Here is a 7496-nt window from a genome sequence, read left to right on the forward strand (position 1 = left end):
CAGCAGCTTCTTGCAGCCCTCCCCAGCCGGCAGCTGTCCTGGCCTCCCTGCAGATGTTTCCAGTTTGCAGATTGCATTAGGTTCACATCGGTCATTTGTTCCAGTTGCTCGGAAACAACAGCCAGCATTATTGTCAGGAAACGAGAGAGTGCCAACTTCAGGGTGACACAAAAAGACCCAGTCATGGGCACTAGATAGAGGGAGGGGGAGGGTTGGCAAGGACCAGAGACTGGACCATCTGCAGTGACCTAGACTTCTGCTGACCCCCGGTGAAGTCATGGTCACTGAAGCAGCATCTATCTAGCTTCCCTCTGGGAGGACCCGGTGTGGGGCAGTTAAGTCATCTTAGAGGGACCAGGTCAGAAAGAGGCATTCTCCTGGAGGCCTGGGAGTGACTGGAGAGTCTGGCTCTGAGGTTAAGGCATTCTGTTTTCTTGCCCCTTCACAACCAGGAGCTATTCCAGGGTTAATGAAAGATTAGGGAGTCTTTGGTCTTTAGGATCAAGAGCAAACACAAATGAACTAATGTGTATCAAGTCATAAGCTGTGCGCTGTGTGTTTCATGTTTGTCAAGCAGCTCTTTTGGCAGGAGGTGACCACAGTACTCAGCAACCTTCACACCCTGCCCTGGAGGTGGCCTTTTTATAGCAGTGAAGAGTGCCAAGCACTCTGCCAGGCCCTCCAGCATGAGTGACAGGTGAGACACAGAAACTGTGATTATGGTTCTGAATAGGGCTGGCTCTTGAGATAACCCTGGGGAGGTTTCACCTGCAGTTGACTGAGGGGCCCCTGCAGCTACAGGAGCTCCATCCTGGCAGTGTCTTGACTGCCCGCAGTCAGACTCCCAGGCTGTCCTCCGGGCTCACAAAGGAGGGTGGGGCCAAGGCTGAACTCTGGCGCAAGCTTCTCACTGACAAGCTACTCTCTTCCTGGCAAGTGGAAAAGATGGGAGAAGACGTCACTGCCTTCCTGCCATCGCCTTTGGGCGAGTCCACTTTCTAAAGATAGGAGGACCAACAGAGGATTTGGAGCCAGGAGCTGCTCCAGCAAAAAACAAGAGATGGATGCCAGGGAAACCAAATCTGGACAGAGCAACCCCTAGGTACCCAGCAAGCCTGCAGCACATGGAGGGGTGGTAGATATAGGAAGACCTTCTGTTGGTTCAGCATCCACCAAGCACCTCATGAGGGGTCACTGGCTGGGCACCAATGAGGTCCACAAGGAAGAACATGGATGCTGTATTCTGGTAACTACCTGATTGGTGAAGACTCTATTCCAGCTGTTGAGCCCTTTTTACTTCACTCAGTGTCCAGAGAATAGTCCTCCCCCTCCTTCACCAAATAGGAAATTAAGGCATGGGAGATTAGGCAATGTGGCCAGAGTTATCCACTTAGAAAAAAAGAGCTCAGAAAACAAGACGTGGCATGTTCAACTTCTGAGTTACGTGCTGGCAGCCCGTAGCGATTTCTTCTCTGGCGCTGGTCCTCGTGTGAAAACAGTGGTCCAGATCTGACACCTGGAGGCAGAAGTGCAGTGTGCACGTCGCGTGGAACAGGAGACGGCTGCGGGCATCTCACCAAGGCTGAGGACTCCCGACACAGCTTTGAGGACTGACCGTCTGGAAGGTGCTGCCAATATGAGGTGATGTGACTGGCTGACACATAACCCTGGATGGACAGGACAGACAGACCAGAGAATCAGATGAAAGCACTAGCCCCAGGATGATTGATCAGCTGGGGGTTCAGAGAGGAGGGCCCCAGAGTGGGAAAGGAGCTAAACTCACTAGCTAGCCACGAAACCAGACTGTGTCCCAGTTTAGACCTTGACCTCGCCACTCCGGACATCAGTTCCCTCTCATTTGATTCACTGTGAACGTGCACAAAGAGGACAAGAGAACAGGGCCAAGACAGCGAATAAAGGATCCCTGACCATGGAGCGTAGAAAATAGGGCGCCCATGGCATCATATTAGACGAGAGCCAGTGCTGAGAGAGAACCCACGGTGGTAAGCAAATATGTAGAAGCCACATGTAGTTTTGTTGGACATTCTCTGCAAGGGCCTCTTCACTAGACCTGAGTAAGTCACGTTGTATTTTCTACATGCTTTGGTTTAGAACTGAAGCAAAATGATGCAGCAAACAAACACTGGTCCTTTGTTCCTCCCAGCTTCTATTGACCACAGTGACATGGTGAACATGCTCCTAGGCAGCCTGAAGACGGACCTGAGACTAATGTATTATACGTGTTCAGCTTGAACGTGAAGCAGGTCTTGCATGCACAGGGATGCTCTTTTAGGATAAGGTGATGGGGTAGGGTCCAAAGTTGAACAAGAAGTTGACCATCCAGTAGGAGAAGCCCTGTAAACAGCTCCAAAGTAGCATAAAGTGCTCAAAAAGAGGCTGGCATCGGTTGACGTGGGACCCTGTTCAGAGGAAAGAGCCACTGACGGCCCACAGTGAATTGCTCCTTCCCGGGAGTGGTTTGTAGACCCAGTTATGAGTCCTTCCTGTGAGAACTGTCCCAGACACAGCTGGGCATCTGTGCCCTGCACTGAGTCCTCTGCTAAACACTCACTTTAAATGACAAGGCTATGTGATACTACTTTGTTTTTGTTTGTTCTTTTCCTGAGATGGGGCGTCTCACTTTGTAACCTTGGCTGATTTGAACTTGCTACACAATCCAAGCTGGCTTTGATCTCACCAAGGTCAACCTGCCTCTTCCTCCCTAGTTCTGGGACTACAAATGTGTATACTTGGTCTGAATGGGTGTTTTCTTAAAAAATTGCACAATCCCTATAGTGCACTGGCAACAAACACTAATGTTCCTTCTACGTGCTCATTATTTGGCACATGACAGAACTAAGACACCAGAAGCCAGGACTGGAGAGTTGACTCCATGTGATTAAGAACACTTGCCACTCTTTCAGAGAACCTGAGTTCATTTCCCAACACCCACATCAGGTGGTTCATAACTCCAGCTGCAAGGGGTCCAATAACGACCTCTGGCGTCTACGGCACTGTCACATAGGTGCACACATGAATAAGAATAAAAGATTAATAATTTTTTAAAAAGTCTAGGAATCTGAAATTGAGACGATGCACATAGATTTTTCTAGGAAGTCTTAAGTGCAACACGATTGCTAAAACAGCATGGCTTGGGCTGCTCCTCTAAGTCTCCTGGCTATCCATGCAGAAGTGACCTACATGACATTCTTTACAAACCTGATGAACAGAGCAGGGGAAGCTGTAAGAAAAGCAACCTCCTCCCTAGCGCTAAACTCGTTAGAGAAGTTGTAGTAACAATATAGTATCTTAATATAGTATCATAATAACGTAGTAATCATAATAAAATGCGGAGACATACTCTGTATAATAGCTTTAATAAAAAGCGGAGGGAAATAACGTTGTCCAGGAGGACACTTCAGCAGGCGGTAAAGTAATGTGGTTTCCTGATTTTGTCTGAGCATGGACTAGATGTAGGAGTGTGGAGTGGAGAAGGATGAGGGAGGGTTGGCTGGCTGGCTTCCACCACACAGCAACCTCAGTGGAGGAGCCAGGAACCAGAAAACTGGCAAAATGTCCTGTTCCCAGTAGCTGACCCAACCCAAGGATCACCCACTCCCACTCAGACCATGAAGTCTGAGGTGGCTGGCTGGCTAAAGCCAGCTTTAAGCTCTCCTTGTTTTCTTTCCTTGGTGGACCCCTGTGTTCCAGTGGACGATGGAGACGTGCTGCCACCTGGTGGCCATATATGAGCATAGCTCCTTAGTCAAATCTCAAACACTTAAAACTGATGCTCCACCCCTACTCTTGAGAGACAAAGCTAGCTGAAAGCCCTCTCACGTTTTGAGAGCCTATAATCTGAAAGAACATTAGTGGCAGGTGAACCTTCTAGGCTCATTCTTGGGCTTGGAGGCCTGGCTCACTTGGGGTGGGTGGGGATATGATAGCCAGGGTGTGAACGCCTAGGATGGAGCAGTTTGCTTCCCCAGAGCAGGATTTCCTGCAACTCGGGTTACAGGAACCTTGACTTGGGTGTCTGGGCCTCATCGATACCTCTCACTTTCTCTGATACTTAGCAAGCTCTGCACCTTGACTTCGGGCCTTGTAAATTGAAGGGCCTTGGCCTAGTCCTAAGAAGAGCTTAGAGCAGTGCCTGTGGGGGATGCTGCCCAAAGGACAGCATCTTCCCCATAACTAACTGGCAGAGAGGGGCAAGGGAGCTAGCTACGAGAGGAGGGGGCAAGGAGAAGGCGCCTTCAAGGATGCCTAGGACTGGTTCCTGCTGAGCCCCTGCTGTTCACTGGCACCTGGAAAGATCTGCAAAAGTATAAGGTTTTGGGGGAAGTGGTAATGGTTTCAAGAGGAAGTGAGTAGACCGATTTTATGCACGTATGCCGGCATCCAGTCAGTGAGAGCTCTGAGCAGTGGTTTTCACCTTCGGGCTGCCCGACATCCTGTCTTGGCTCTGGGTTGGACCAGTTCTGGGTTCCGGGGATCTAACCCTGGTCTCCTACTAATGTGCCTTGCTGTTGAAGGGTGGCAACTGAAGTTTTCTAGGCTTTTCTGAGACACTCCGAAAGAGCCACGAATCTTCTCACTCTGATCAGCTTGACTGTGCTCTGTTGCTCCGAGCCAGAGCTTGAGAGATTTTCCTGAATTCCTGTCACTTCGTTAGAATGATGATTCTCTAACTCATCCTCATCTCCCTCAAAGAGATCAGGCTCTTCCAGTAGAACCGAAAGTCACGATGGCCCTCATTTTAGAAGGGAAAGAATGACAGGGAAATACAAGCCACCACTCACTTACTCTTCAGTTCACTGTCTAAAACTGACTTTTTGGTCTTCGGTGTGACCCATAGCTTCACCAGTGGCCTGCTCGTGTGGTGGACCTTTCTGTGGTCCTACCATCTCTTCCTGAGTCAGGCGACACTGAATCTACTTCACATGTCTTTTTTCTCTCATGGTCTTGGTGGCCTAGACATCTACATTTCTAATATTGATCACATAGTGACACCAAAACGAGAGGCTCCTGATACTCGTGACAGCTTCATATCTGGTTGGTTATTTGCTTATTCACTTTCTGAGGCCTTCTATCCAGGACGTGGGCTCTGAGGCGGCCGTGTGGGTCTGAATGTCAGCTTGTCACTTCTTAACTGTGTGCTCTGGGCCAAGTTATCTAAAAGTTATTTAACCTTTCTGAGGCTCTGCTCACCATTGATGAGTAGTGTCTCCCCCTTCCAAAGACATTACATGAGATCGCAAATAATAAAATGCCCCCCCCAGTTCCCTGTAGCTGGTGTCCTGGAGAGCACCTAACAGGTCCTAGCTGAGGGTTCCTGTCATTGTGTACCCAGTGACAGGTTTCTGCCACCTGGCTTGCTAAAGAATCATCTCTAACCATTCATCTAGCAATAGTGTACTGCTGCCTGCCAGCCGCTGTGGTGCAGAGTTACAGGGTAGGGATGGGGGGCCGGCCCTGATGTCAGCTTGGTGGGATCCGCACGAGAGAGAGGTGCTATAGGAAGATTCCTTCAAGGTCTTGCGGAAGAACTATCTTGAGGGGAGACTTTATTTTCTGAGGTGGGCTAAGAAAGAGGCCCTCCAGCTAGGAAGTGAAAGGGTATGACCAAGCCATGAATTGCTGTTGTGTGGCTTCTGGCTTCTGGGTGAGAAACAGATGGCAGGAGCCTGTAGAGGCTGAACCCTCATGGCCCTCACTGGGACTTGTAATGAAAGCAATTTCAAGGAGCCAGAACTTGATCTCAGGGGATGGGAGGGAATGGGCCGAGGGAGGAGGTTTGTTGCCTATCCTGGTCTCTCTGTCTCCTTTCCCAGATTGCCTTTTGGATTTCACTCTCTAGTGAACAGACAGCCCGGTCATAGGCCAAGCATGATGCTGTTTATTCTGAAAACACAAAGGGCTTTTGGCTTCGAGGAAATGGCCAAGGCATTTCAGGGACCTCTGAGAGTAATGTTTCTAGGTAAAACGAGGTGGCTGTGTTTGTGGCCATATGTGTGTCCTCTGTCCTTCTTCACTTGGTGGGTGGGCCTTCTACAGATTGTGTGGTCTTAGACTCAGGCTGTCCCATTGACTTCCCCAACCCAGTGGGAATGAATTGGCGTCAAAAGAACTCAGTTTCCACAGATAGACAGTGCAGATAGACAGGTAGTCAGGTCCACCCGTCTTTAACTATGCCCTTCACTTCCAGTGGGCTAGAACTATGCTCCTGGCCCTGTCACCTTCCTCACTTCCTTTCAGCTTAAAAAAAAATATCTTTGTGTGTGTGGATGTTTTGCCTTTCATGTATGTCTGTGTATGGCATGTATGAAGTGTCCTTGGAGGACAGACTAGGGTGTCTGACCCCTAATCTGATCTCCATCAGCTCCACTCTGTCCATACTCACTCCTAAAGCTGGGCTTCCATGCCTGGAGATGCTGATCCACTCCAGAAAGATGCCATTTGGTGTAGAATTGCCACAATGCCCATGCCCAGGAAGTTATTTCTCTCACATGAGGTTGCTTTGTGGTACTGAGTGGCAAAGGATGGAGATTTTTTTTTTCCAGTAACTAACCAAGCAGGATTCAGATCGATTTTGGTAAGAAAGGCTTTTCTTGCCACTTGTTAGAAATTGCCCTCAGTAACTTCCTCCAATGAAGGAGAGATAAGGAAAGCAGTTACACCAGAAGTAAGATGAAGGGCTATAAGGGAGGCTGCTAAAACCTTCCAAACAAAAACAAAAATCCAAACCAACCGAAAACAAACAACAACCAGCCAACCAGCTTAAACACTGGGGCTGGAGAGATGGCTCTGCTGCTGTTGCAGACGGAGACCTGATGCCCTCTTCTGGCCCCCATGGGCATCTGGACACAGCTGTGCATACACAGACACGTATATACAAACATATCTATATCTACACACATATAGGGAGACAGACACACACACACACATACACACACACACACACAATTGTTTTGAGTCTGTCCTTGACTGACCTAGGCTTCTTAGGTAGACCTGGATGGCCTCAAACTCATGGTGGCCGCCACTGACTCCCCAGTGCTGGAATTAAAGGCATGCACGCCACCACTTTGTCACAAGAAAGTCCTTTTTCACTTCTTGCTAACTAAGCAGTGGGTGGGAATATTACCTAGTTAGTGTTTCCATTTCTTCTTCTACCCAATCCTATCCCTACACGCATCTGGTCCATGATTCCATGCAGTACTTGTGTGTGTGTGTGTGTGTGTGTGTGTGTGTGTGTGTGTGCGTGCGCGCGTGCGTGTGCGTGTGCGTGTGTGCGTGTGTGTGTTGTGATAGGATGGTACCCAGGCTCTGATGCATGCTAGGCAATCATTCTACTACTGAGATATATCTCTAGCTCCCCACAGCTTGATAATTTTTTTTTTTTTTTTTGAGAAATGTCTGTTATTTAGGCTGGCCTTAACCCCACTCTGTAACTAAGCAGGCCTTGAACCTGTGATCTCCCTGCTTTAGCTTTCCAT

This window comes from Phodopus roborovskii, unplaced genomic scaffold (genome assembly GCF_943737965.1).
Source record: "Phodopus roborovskii unplaced genomic scaffold, PHOROB, whole genome shotgun sequence".
In the NCBI taxonomy this organism is placed as follows: domain Eukaryota; kingdom Metazoa; phylum Chordata; class Mammalia; order Rodentia; family Cricetidae; genus Phodopus; species Phodopus roborovskii.